This window comes from Melanotaenia boesemani, chromosome 21, assembly GCF_017639745.1.
Source record: "Melanotaenia boesemani isolate fMelBoe1 chromosome 21, fMelBoe1.pri, whole genome shotgun sequence".
Lineage (NCBI taxonomy): Eukaryota > Metazoa > Chordata > Actinopteri > Atheriniformes > Melanotaeniidae > Melanotaenia > Melanotaenia boesemani.
In genome coordinates, this window is record NC_055702.1 from 26,013,610 (window position 1) to 26,028,020 (window position 14,411).

Genomic DNA, 14,411 nt, shown 5'->3' on the forward strand with positions numbered 1-14,411 from the left:
ATAATAAAAAATAATAATAAAAAATACTACTACTACTACATATTATTATTATTATTATTATTATCAAGGAGACTGCTGTGGTATTACAGCAGCTGAAGCAGACTGCTGGGGTGAAACATCAGTCTTGTGCTGCCATCTGCTGTTCTTCAGAAGGGATTTTCTGATGCTCGTCACTCTGTGTGGCTATTAGAGATTAGAAAGGTTGTATATTTTCAGACATCCTAAGCCATTTGCTCTTAGATTAAAAAAAAAGAAAAAAAAAAGAACGTCAATGGATAAGTTTCAGATAGAAGTTTGATTTTTATTTTTGTTACTAAAAGATTTATTTCCAAAAAGAACAAGAGCTAGACATGTGTCTTCATGCATACAGAGAGAGAGGTAATATGGTTAATGGTCAGGTATGTTATGTCTATATTAAATACATTTTAATGCACTTTTTTGTTTGTTTTTTGTCTTTTGCTCTTATAACTATAACATACTCATGATTTACTGAGAAATGTACCATTCATTAAGTATTCATGATGGGAAACATATTACACAGAGCCTATCAGATTTTTATTGTAGTATAAAGTAGATGTAAATTCAGACTAAAAGTGACTTCCACTGGTAAAAGAAAATGTTAAAAGGTTTAAGTACTAAAACCACTAATGTGAACAAGCCTGATTTTATGCCTCATATTACAAAGTTCTGGTTACAGCCAAATGTTTTAGAGCTTAATTTGGAAGCTGTAGCTACAAAATCATTTGGGCCTCAGTCTTTGCTCACGTATGCTCACCGGGGAGAGGAAAAGCATCTCTCCATAGAAACCAGACCAATTAAATGCTTTTAAATGAGGTAGCACCTCATTTATGTGTTAGGAACCCAACACCCATTCAATGAAACTCCGGAATAAATTAGATCCTTAGCGAGAAGTTAATGCAGAGTTCTGTAATGAATAGAGAAAACAGACTTCCATATCAGCCTTTACTGGTTGGATTTATGCCGCAGTGACGAGGAGAGAAATTACTGCTCCCTGATTTTTATTAAAGAATACAAGTGTTTGAAAAATGACTGATCCTGGAAGTTTAATTGGATTTCCTTCCCCGAACACGGCTGTCTGACCTAAATGCTGTCACTGCAGCTGCTGCTTTAATATTAAAAACATTAACAAGTGGTTTCTGGAGAAACTCCTGTGTGTTTGGTGCTGCCTCAGTCCTGATAACGGCATGTTTTATAGCATTTGTGTTGTGGGGGCACCCTTTAAGACGATAGAAAATCCTCATCATGTTGTATTAAAATGTGAAAGTAAGGAAGGATTAGCCTAAAGTCGGCACATCTCATGTAAAACACATTTTTATTGGTGTCCAATGTTTATGCACCGTCCCAATAAACCCTTAAAATTAATTTCTTCCCCAAGGGTTTGCAAGATGAATGTAGTGACAGGATAAATAAGCTCATAAAGAGAAAATGAAATGTTGACTTTAGATATTTTTCTGTTTTCACTTTTTGTGCGTGCATGTCTAATCTGGATAATTGTGGCTTTATAAATGTTTTGCTTTCATCTATGAAAGGTTATTCTTATCAGATCATTTCTTAGCTATTAAAATCCAAATAAAACAAACCAACATATATCTAGAATAGTCCAATTTCTCTATGATTCAGTCCTCCATTCTGAGCATTTACAAGGCCACAGTGGAGAGGAAAATCATCCATCAGAGCCAAAACCAGGTGGAAAGCCTCCATCAGAGCCAGAACCAGGAAGCAAAACCTCTATCAGAACCAGAACCAGAAAGGAAAGGCTGTCAGAACGAAGAAGTTTGCAGGGATTTCCTCATGCACGGCTTTCTGAAGGTCCCACCGCAGCATCTCAGTCAGGTTGAGATCTGGACTTTGACTGGACCGTGTCAACACCTTGATTCGTTTCTTTTCCAGTCATTCTGTTGTTGATCTGCTGCTGTGTTTGTTACATGAGACAGTTTCAGCCAAACTTCAGCTGCCAGACAGATGGACTCACATCTGACTCTATAATATTTGGGTATCCAGAGGAGTTCATGGTCCACTCACTGAATAGAAGGTCTCCAGACCCAGATCATCAGTGGTTCACCGCCATGTTTAACCATGTACATGAGGTGTTTGCGCCGATATGCACCACACCTGTGCCTCATGACCAAAGATCTCCACTTGGGTCTGGTCTGTCTAAAGGACATTGTTCTAGAAGTCTTGTGGTTTGTTCAGATGCAGTTTTGCCAACCTAAGCCATGCTGCCATGTTCTTTTTAGAGCCCTTCAACCCTTCAAAACAAGCCCTACTGGTTCAGTCTTTTTTTAACTGGGCTGTCATAAACTTTAACATCTAACATGCTAAGTGAGGCCTGTAGAGTCTGAGATGTAGCTCTGGGTTGGTTTGTGATTTTTCTCAGCATTGCATGGTCTGAACTGGGACATCCACTCCTGGGAAGAGTGGCTGCTGTTTTGAATGTTTCCCGCTCATGAATAATCTTTCTTTATGTAGAATGATGTACCACAGATAGTTTGGGAATGACCTGGTAACCTTTGATTGATGGGTAGCAACAGTTACTCCTCTAAAGATCATTTCTAATGTTTTTCCTCCTTGATATTGTGTTAATGTGACTGTGTAGTTATTGTTGGTGATGTCAGCATTCATGAAAAACCAGAATGTGGAAAATCTGAACTCAGGTGGCAGAAAACAAAGCTCCAGGTTCACTATGAGATCTATAAAGAGAGACTAGGGACAGGCTAACTAATCCTCCTGGGTCAGTAACCCCAGAATTTCTATCCAACCAGGCCTGTAATGAGTTTGCTTCTTTCTTTACTGACAACACTCAGAAAACCAGGCAGTCAGTCAGTGCTTCCATGCCAGGGGCAGGACGTTTGTCCCTATGTCCACTCAGTGACATGAACACCATGACACACTTTTCTCCAGTCAGTCCTGAAAACCTGGATGAGATCATCGGCCATCTGAAAACCACCACTTGACGCCCTGCCAACCGGGTTTTTAAGGTTTCAGGATGCATGGCCTTAGATATCTCCAGATTGTAAACACGTCTCGGCATCTTCCCACAGACCCTAAAAACAGCCGTCATCAAGCCACTACTGACGAAGAAAAACCTAGACTAGTCCCTCATGAGCAGCTACAGGCCAATACCAAACCTCCCTTTCTTAGTCAGATTCTAGAAAAAGCTGTCTTTCAGCAGCTACACAACTTCCTGACACTAAATAAGTGTTCTGATGTCTACCAGTCAGGTTTTCAGCCACACCAGAGCACTGAGATGCTCTAGTTAAGGTATTTAATGACACCTGACTAAGCACAGATAGAGGAAACATTTCAGTCCTGGTACTGCTGGATCTGAGTGCTGCAATTAATTGGTTTAAGTCCTATTTAAATACAGGGACTAATTTGTGTCTATAGGTAACTATAAATCTGAACAAACTAAAATAACCTGTGGAGTTCCCCAAGGCTCCATCCTGGGGCCACTGCTGTTCGATATCTACATGCTGCCACTCATTCACATTGTTAAGAAAACAAAACAAACAAAACATGTTACCACAGTTATGCTGATGACACACACATCCACATAACCACCTCACCTGGAGACTACAGTCTGATCCAAACTCAACTGCATCGATCAAATTAAAGATCGGATGTGCCAGAACTTCCTTCAGTTAAATGAAGACAAAACTGAAATAACAGTTTTTGTAACCAAGGAAGAAGATTAAAAGTCAGTTTTCGGCTTCAAACAGCTAAGTTCAAAACTAACAACCAAGCCAGAAATCTGGGAGTAGTCCTGGACTCAGACCTGGATTTTAGCCGTTATATTAAGCCAGTTGTGAAGTCAGCCTGTTATCAATTAAAGAAGAAGTGTCTGTCAATGAATTGACTTGAAAATCCTGTTGCTAGTTTACAAAGCACTGATTGGTTTAGGACCAAAATACATTCAGATCTTCTGATCTTTTCTATTTGCTGCCTTTTATGAAAACAACTGTTAAATTCCCAACAGTTGTTGGGACTGTGTGCACACAATTTCCTCCAGGCTTAATAAAGTATTCTGATTCTTATTGTGAATGCAAGAACTTCATTTCTTGCATTTTGTTTTATTTTAGCTTTTTCCTTTTGGTTTTATTCAGTTTCTTTTAAAGTTTGTTTTTAATGCATTTGTTATTGCTTCCTGCTGTTATGCTTTTAAGGTTTTATGTAAAGAACTTTGAATTGTCTTGTACATGAAAGTGCTATACAAATAAACTTGCCTTGCCTTGATACACCTGAAAGCTGCAGAGCAACAAACTGACGAAACGTTCTGGTGATGGCAGTGATATTAAGGAGCAGAACATATAAACATGCAGAGATATTAGTGAACATGGTTCCATTACACCACTGGACTGCTGCAGTGTGAAGAGCTGGCAGCACCAACACGACACCGACAGGCCTCATAGAACTTAATCAGTGTTGCCTTTTGTCACCACAGAGCTAATAGTGTCATGTTCAGCTGACCCAGCCCAGGCGTTAGGTGTGGTTTTGTGTGCGATTTGGCCACAGAGCGTACAGCATGTAATGGAGAGACACGGTTTAGGTGTGAGGTGGAAACTGAAAACCTACAGACACACAGACGTACAGGCCATGGGATTCTGACACCTCAGAGCTGCATGTCGACCAGCTCTTGGTAACTTTCCTGGAGCTGCCGGAGCAGCGAGGTTATGAATTAGTAATGTTCTGTTCACACGTTTCCAAATACTCCTCTTGTGCAAGGCTAATGTGTGTGTGGGCCCTGAAGACACAGCAGTCTGTCAACATAAACCCATCCAAGTTATTATGGGTTGTTTAAAGACTTAAGAAGCATCATCTTCAAATCCACTGCTGTGATTAATAATTCCATGTTGTGAACTTGTAAATCTGACAGAAAACTTCCTGAAGCCTTCCTTTTGTGTGTTCTTGTTTTTCTTTCTTCAAGCTCCATTCTTGAAGCTGACATTGTAGCTCAGATATCAATCGCCCTGTAAAATAGGGTGTGTCTTCATAGTGGTGAAAAACAAGCTGTATGACATACTTCAGGTAAAGATTACATCAGAGCCCATTTCTCCAACATTAACTCTAAAAAAGCAGCTTCTAAAACTTTGATTCCACTCAGGGTTTGTTGCTATGAAGCAGAGAAGAAATGCTTCATTTCACTAACCATTCATGTAAAATGAGAGCCTCCTGTGTTCTGTAACTAAGAAACCCAGTTTGACTGGTTTCTTTTGAACAGCTTGAGCGACCAATACTCAAATTTCACAACAAGAAATTCACCACAGGGGCCAATCAAGAACAACGGCCTTAAGAAGGAAGTTGGTTAAACAGAAACATGATGGATAGCACAGTCAGGCTGCTAGCAAGGTGGGAATGCAAACAGAGGACAGGTCTGTGGGTTCGAGTCCAAAAAAAGTGAATCTAAAAATGTGTAATCAAACATAAAAGAAAATCACAATGACCAATCAGTCAGAGAACCAAAGGAATGTCACAGGTCACTACCTCCCAGTTAGAAGATAAGGAACACTGGCTTGTTGAGAAAACAGCCTCTCATTGTTGGTTTGTAACATTTAGTGTTAAGAAAAAGGGGAATTAATTGCCTTAAAAATGCAAAATGACAATAAAGACATGGAAAATTTAAAGTGACAACGTACAAAACAACTACAGGAGATGAAAAATGAATGAAAAGTTTGTAAAATAAATAGCATTTATTATTTAGGAACAATTATCAGTATGCTTCTAATAGTACACAATGTGTTATTGCATCATCTGTCCAAGTCTTTATGCAAAAATCCTCCACCCTTCACAACCGTCCCCTCCAGATTCAGACGTTTCTGAAACAGTTTGAGTCTGACGTCCTCAGCTTCCTGATATCTGCTCAGATCATGGCCCCATGTTTACCCCTTAAAAGGTAAAGTTCAATGTCTTTGAGGAGTCAAGATCAACAAGGCTGAGCAGGAGCTGAGCATTTTTAACCTGAAAAACACTCCAGCTTTATTAAATGAATAAAAACACTCATTTTAAAAACACATTGCGCTGCAATAGTGAGGATCTGCACCTGTTTTCCAGCTCTGCCAGTAAAAATCTTTGTGCCAAAGCAAAATGAAAACCCTCATACGAGCGGTAACTCGTCCATTGGCACCTCCAGGTTTCCAAGATACCAGAGGATCCAGAGGACCAGGCTCAGGAACATGAGGAGCGGCCCGGAAAAGACAAAGAAATCCCAGTAGGAGAGGGTTGCGACGAGCCCGATGAAGAAGATGATGAGGCCTATCACATCCAGGATGATAGCAAGAATGAAAAAAGCCAGGCAGCGGCCGATGTAGCCAGAAAAATCCATGACGGTGGAGTTTCCTCTCTTCTGAGCTGCTGCAGAAAATGAGCCAGTCTGATGAGAGGGAAGAGTTTAAACTCTCAGCTGGCATTCCTTTCATATCTACATCTCACTTTTTCTCATGACTCCATCTGACAGGAGAAATGTTCTTCCTTAAACAAATTCATTAACACTAAGGTAACACGAAAACAGGGAAAAGCTGAAACCCAGACAAGGAAGAAGGAAACAGCATCAGTTACACAAGACAAACAACGCCATCCAAGAAACTTAACTTTATTCCCAAGAAAAATAACTTAAATCCCCCCAAAAAATGTACACATAAAAATAAAAATTTGCTATTTATAAGTTAAGACTTTTCTTTCTTTGTGCAAAGCCCGTCCGCCAGCGTGGACACGAGGCTTTTCCCTGATAAAGAAGCTGCCTGAAAGTGACTTTGGTTCATCAGTCTGTTTCTAAAGAGAGCAGCCGTGTTTGTCCTTCGAAGCACCAGGAGGGTCGAACATCACCTGAAAACAGAAAAGGGTTTCATTTATTAAAATTCATCCAAATATAAAATAAATAAAAATAAGTATGAAAAAATATGAATGGAGGAAGATAATCCTGTGATGTGGGAGTTTCCTTTTTTTCTGAAGCTAAGAAACATCCATTTACAAAATGTCAGAGTAGTGCAAGAAAGAGTTTGTGGGTTGTTAGAAATACTCTACCCATTTATACTGTGAGTATAAGCAGAAGGTCCAGATTCATTAGCAGCACAAAACAAAAATAATTTCCATGAAAGTATAACATTTTGTATATTTGTAGAATCTTAGAGAAACAGAAAAGATGCCCATCTAATGTGATTTACACGCTGAAAATGCAGATTTGAAGTCAACTTATGAAATCATTTAAGATTTAAAACTATGCTATTTTTTAAGAAGTAAACAAGTCACATTGGACACAAACCCCAGTCTTCTGGGTGAAAGTACAAACTCATAGGCCTTAGGAAACAGAAAAATATATAACAATAATAATATTGTTCTTCTTTTATGCAAAAGTCGTTTGAGTGAAGTACGTGTCTTAAGCCTGGTACACACATAAGGATATTTGGACTGCATTTGTCCCGGTTTTGCGTCCTCCCGACCTCGGACGGCAAACGCCCGATCATCGTGAGATTTCCCTGTCCAATTATCATTTGGTCTGTGGTGTGTTATGAGCCGATTTGTCCCGATAATCCGCTCCGAAACGGGTCTTGGCGACAATTTGGAACAGTGAACATGTTTAATATTTCAATGCCGATTTCTGAGGAACGCCGACAACACCTACATTCGGACTGCGTGGGTGGTAACGTGGTGTAAACAAAGTCCATGTTCACGCCGTCTCCAGGCTGTTATTTTTTTCAGTTCTGGCTTTTTCTGTTAACAATGGTCCCAAGACTCGTCCTATATATCCTCTTCCATGATGCGTGTTGTGTTTTTCGATTGTAACTATGGTTCTTCTTCTACGTTTCAATGTTTGTCCGGCTCGGAGGACTAGATTGTATTTGAGTTACTGGACAGCATCGTCATGTGTGTGTTGTTCTGTGATTACTTTTTCAGAGCACACCACACACAATACGATCATAACTGATTTTTTTTATCTTCACGTGTACGGTCTCCACCAGAAAAAAAATCTCGGAACATTAAAAAAATCGTTATGTGTGTACCAGGCTTTAGTAAAATATGTTTCACTGTTACAACTAAAGGCTGGTACACATATTTTTTATCTGTTAGACACATGAAGATAAAAATCAGGCATTTAACAGTGTTGATCGTACTGTGTGTGGTAGCTCCGATAATCTCAGCACAGAACAACACACACATAACGATGCTGTCGGGCGTTTGCCGTCCTTGGTCAGGAAGGGGGAAATCGGAACAAAAACAGCCCGATAATCTTTATGTGTGCACCCAGCTTAAGATGAACAGAAAAACAGGTGAAACTCAAAAAATCTGAACTTATAAGCAGAAAATTTGCTGACTCTGTTAAAGCGTAAATTCATGAGATTTTACTGCATTGATTCATCAGACATTGTAAGTGGACATCACTCTGATCACTCAGTTTCTATTTTTTTACGACCCCGACGTTTTGGACAGATCCTCCTCGCTTTCCCTTTCATTTATTTTTACGTTCGAAGGTGGAGGTCACGTATTCAGTCTGTTGGTCTGTTAGGAACATAATTCAAAAAGTTATGAACGGATTTTGATTCAATTTTCAGGAAATCTCAGAAATTAAATAATAATAAGTGATTAGATTTTGGGGGTGATCCAGATCACCGCTTGATCCAAGAATTTTTTAAAGGAATCTTTACTATGGGGAAATAGGGATAATTTTGCCTTTAGAGCTTCTAACTCAAAAATAATGTCCACAATCATTGGCGGAAAAAAGAAAATAATAAAAAGGTTTGGTAGAGGTCTGCACGCTCTCAAAATCCAGCTTCGTATTACAGGCCTCTGAACACTCAGCTTAAATGTTGAAAAGGTGTCTCTGACCACAGATTGACTGAGCTGACAGCTTGGTCATATGTAGCTCTACGTCATTACACACTCAACTGGAAAATACACCAAGATGTCCTGCAGACCGACACACCACAAGCCTGCATTTGCCCAGCTTGAACAGCAATGTGTGATAAGGGCTAATGTTAGGAGTTTTTACTTGTCCTAAACACAGACTGCTGCATTAAAATGCACCCATTTTAGACCAGTCCAACTAATAACCCCTTTTCCATCAGAAAACTGATAAAATACTAGGCTTGAACAACATGGGAAAAAAAATCTAATTGCATTTTTTCTGACCAATATTGTGATTGTACCTTTAAATTCCAGCTTCTGTTCAGTGTTCATGCAGAAATATATTTTCTACATGAGATGGAGGATCATCACATATGAACTGCTCTGTCTTCTAACAAGGACACAAAGTTCAGATATAAACATCTTCACTTACCAACTAGATGATGCAACCTGAGCCCAAACCACGGATGTTTCCTCTAGAACAGGTTTCTAGAGGAAACCTATTTAGTCCTTGTAGAAAAAACTAAACAGTCTGATGTCATTCGTCTTATTCACACAACAGCTACACACACACGCAAACACGCATGCACGCACGCACTCACACACACACACACACACACACACACACACACACACACACACACACACACACACACACACACACACACACAGAGAATGGTCTGAAGAAGAGAAAATATCCAGTGAGCAGCAGTTGTCTGGACCAGAATGTCTGGTTGATGTCAGAGGTCAGAGGAGAATGGGCAGACTGGTTGGAGATGATAGAAAGACAACAGGAAGTCCAATCAGCACTGGTTCCAACCAAGGTCTGCAGAACAGCATCTCTGAACACGCAACACGTCCAAACCTTGAAGCAGATGGGCTACAGCAGCAGAAGACACACCGGGTGCCTCCTGTCAGCTAAGAACAGTAAACTGAGGCTACAATTCACACACACTCACCAACACTGGACAATAGAAGATGGAGAAACGTTGCTGGTCTGATGAGTCTTCATTACAGCTCCACGTTCAGATGCTAGGCTCAGAATCTGGTAGAAACATCATGAAAACATGGATCCATCCTTGGATCAATGCTTCAGGATGCTGCTGGTGGGATGGTGCAGGGCAATGGGAGGCACGTTCAGTCCTAGAGAGCTGTAGTCCAACAGGATTTTGATGTTTCCCTTTTTCAAACCACCTGTTCAAATCAACAAGTCACTGAGCAGAACTTGATAAGCTGTTGGAGCCATTTAATTTGAATAAGGTGTGTTGGGGCAGGGAAACATTGAAAATCTTGCTGGACAACAGGTCTCTGGACTGAACTAAGTCCAGTAGAGCAGCTTTGGGATGTGGTGGAACGGGAGATTCTCATCATGGATACAGCCGACAAACCTTCAGCAACTGTGTGATGCTGTCATGTCAATATGGAGAAAACCTCTGAGGAAAGTTTTCAACACCTTGTTCAGTCTATCACTCCAAGAATTAAAGCAGTTGTGCAGAAAAAGGCAATCCATCCCAGAACTAGAAGGTGGACTTGATGAAGTGAGTAATGATTGTAACTCTCAGTCTTTTAACACATTTTAAGCAGTTAGTTTCTTTCAAAAACACATTTCCATTCAAATAGCTGAATTTGCTCTACTCAGACTTGACATGTAAATCAAAAGAAAGGATGTAGATTACAGGTCCAGTCATGACACAGTCTCCAGGTTGCCAGTCCTGGTTAATGGACCAGCTCCGCTCCTATCAACAGTCTGACATTTTTTATTGTTTGCAAGAGGAACACACAAAAGTCCTGTCTGTGGCTACGTATCAACATATTTTGTGAGAGCTGTTGTGAGACATTATTCAGTATTTAGCACATCGTGTCAAGAACTGGGACACGGCACTTTTCTCAAATTCATTCTAACCTGAGACAAAGATTGCAAATCAGCCTCGGCTAGAAACCTGCATGCATGGCATCAGCTTTGTATGATTTTATAAAGCAATGTTTTATGCTCTTCAATAAAATGTAAATAAATCAATTCTCCTCCTTAATTTTAGTACACACAGCAAACACCTCTTTACTTAGATGTCATTTTTATTTGTAGCCTAAACAGTAAAATGTAAAAATGTTCAGTCATTAGGAGTTGGCAGCTTTGTAGACAAATGGAAATCCAGTTAATGAACACCATCAATAGTGCTGGGACTGCCCAGTTCCCAGAAACATTACGTGTCACAGCCTTAGTTTGGCTCTTCTCTCTCAGAGAAGAGCCAAACCCCATGTTTTTTCTCATGGCCACTCTCCTTCACACAAGTTGGTATCTTGGACTGATTAGCCCAAGCAGATAATATCTAAATCAGACAAGGGCCCAGAGGTAACTAGCTGGAACTGGTGGATGGGAGGAGCTGGCATTAGGCAGAATTATACATGATCCCTGCATTTGAAGGTTGAGCAATGAGGCTCAGCCATATCCATACCCAGCTACCTACTCACTGCACTCCATTCCTCAGGATCAATAAGTGCTGCAGAGTTCCATTAAAATGCAATTGTGGTTTTATGCCCAAAGGGTGTCTGGCTGGCCACCCGGTTACAAGCAAACTGACGGCTAAAATAATGCAGAAGTGTGAAGGTGAGCAGACACGGTCAGGCTCATTAATTAAAAGCTGCCACGGGTCACTGAAGATCTTTTCACACCAGCCGGGGAAGACAAAAAAAAAAAAAAAAAAAAAAAAAAAAAGAAAAGAATTATTATTGCAGATATTTATGAGCAGAGAGCCAGGCGGGCTCCTGGAGGGTTAGAGGGGTTTGTGTTAGCATGAGGGGGGCCCATTCCTCAAAAACCAGCTTCACTATGGGTGTCACCTGACCTCTGCCAATAATCTGAGATGCATTAATTACACACATAACCTGGAGGCCTGGTACACATGTCATGATTTTTTAAATCTTATCAGATTTTTTATCTGGTCGAGACCTTACATGTGAAAAGAAAAAAATCAGTTTTGATCGTATTGTGTGTGGTGTGCTCCGAAAATATAATCACAGAACAACACACACATGACGATGCTGTCCCGCAACCCATCTAAATCTAGTCCTCCGAGCCGGACAAACGTTAAAACGTAGAAAAAGAAACACAGCAACAACCGGCAAAAATCGAAGAACCATCAAAACAACTGGCAAAAAACGAAGAAGAACCATAGCAACAACCGGCAAAAAAGAAGAGGAACCATAGCAACAACCGGCAAAAAACGAAGAAGAACCATAGCAACAACCGGCAAAAAAGAAGAAGAACCATAGCAACAACCGGCAACAAAAGAAGAACCATAGCAACAACCGGCAAAAAAAAACAAAAAAAAAACGAAGAACCATAGCAACAACTGGCTAAAAAAGAAAAACCATAGCAACAACCGGCAAAAAAGAAGAAGAACCATAGCAACAACCGGCAACAAAAGAAGAACCATAGCAACAACCGGCAAAAAAAAACAAAAAAAAAAACGAAGAACCATAGCAACAACTGGCTAAAAAAGAAAAACCATAGAAACAACTGGCAAAAAACGAAGAAGAACCACGGACACAACTGGCAAAAATGAAGAAGAACCACAGCAACAACCGGCAAAAAAGGAGAAGAACCATAGCAACAACCGGCAAAAAAGACAAAGAACCATAGCAACAACTGGCAAAAAAGAACAACCATAGCAACAACCGGCAAAAAAGACGAAGAACCATAGCAACAACTGGCAAAAAAAAAAAAAATGAAGAACCATAGCAACAACTGGCAAAAAAGGAGAAGAACCACAGCAACAACCGGCAAAAAAGGAGAAGAACCATAGCAACAAACGGCAAAAAAGACGAAGAACCATAGCAACAACCGGCAAAAAAGGAGAAGAACCATAGCAACAAATGGCAAAAAAGACGAAGAACCATAGCAACAACTGGCAAAAAAGAACAACCATAGCAACAACCGGCAAAAAAGGAGAAGAACCATAGCAACAACCGGCAAAAAAGGAGAAGAACCATAGCAACAAACGGCAAAAAAGACGAAGAACCATAGCAACAACTGGCAAAAAAGAACAACCATAGCAACAACCGGCAAAAAAGACGAAGAACCATAGCAACAACTGGCAAAAAAAAAAAAAAATGAAGAACCATAGCAACAACTGGCAAAAAAGGAGAAGAACCACAGCAACAACCGGCAAAAAAGGAGAAGAACCATAGCAACAAACGGCAAAAAAGACAAAGAACCATAGCAACAACCGGCAAAAAAGACGAAGAACCATAGCAACAACTGGCAAAAAAAAAAAAAATGAAGAACCATAGCAACAACTGGCAAAAAAAGAAGAAGAACCATAGCAACAACCGGCAAAAAAAGAAGAAGAACCATAGCAACAAACGGCAAAAAAGATGAAACATAGCAACAACCGGAAAACACAACACACAGCATGGAAGAGGATATAGAGGACGAGGGAATGATGGTGGTCTTGGAACTATTATTAACAGGCAAATACAGAAATAAAAAAAATTAACAGACTGGAGACGGTGTGAACACGGACTTTATTTACTTCCTTGTTCCCCAGCCAGCTCGCTCTCTGATTGGCTGCATTCCGTACCACGTCACCATTCATGCAGTCACAATGCACGAGTCGTCGGTGTTCCTCAGAAATCAGCGCTAAAATATTGAACATCTTTAATATTCCCAATTGTTGGCTAAAACCAGTTTTGGAGATGAGTATCGGGACAAACCGGCTTGTTACACACCACAGACCAAATGATGATTGGACAGGGAAATCTCACGATGATTGGGCGTTTCCTGTCCGAGGTCGGGAGGAGGCAAAATCAGGACAAAAACAACCCAAAAATCGTTATGTGTGTACCAGGCTTAATACAAGCGCAGAGAGAGGGTTGCCATGTTGACGCATAAAATGCTGAAGATGACGGCAGTGATGGTGAAGGAGAAACTGAATGAGACAGGAAACAGAAGACTGAACACAAAGCAACACACAGAACATTTACCGTTTGTTTCCTCTAAATTTCTCTTCCAAAGAGAAAGACCTTATCTGGGGAAAAGAGTCACGCCTAAAAATCTAAAGTAAATTAACAGGATCTGAAAGTGATGTCCTAAATAAACAGGAACAAATCCAGCAAAGAGCTGAACCAGGACCTGAGAGATGCATCTGGACCTTCAGCTGATCCAAATAATGTTGGCAGAAGCCTCATCAGAAATGGTCTCCATGGAAACGCGGCTGTCAAGAAGCCATTCTTAAGGAAGGGAAATAGTGAGAAAAGGCTGAGGTATGTCATATGACACAAAAACTGGACTGAAAACCAGTGAAAACAGGTCTCATGGAGGGATGGATGCTCCCCAGAACCTGGACCTCAACATTCTAGAAGCAGTGTGGGATCATCTGGACAGAGAACAAAACAAAAGGCTGAAACATCCAAAGAAGAACTTAGGGAAGTCCTTCAACAGGTCTGGAGAATTATTCCTGAAGACTAGTTAAAGAGATGACAAAAAGCTTTGCTAAGAGGGCTCAGACTTTGATGCCCAGACCAAATATTTCACTTTCAAACTTGTTAAAATTGTA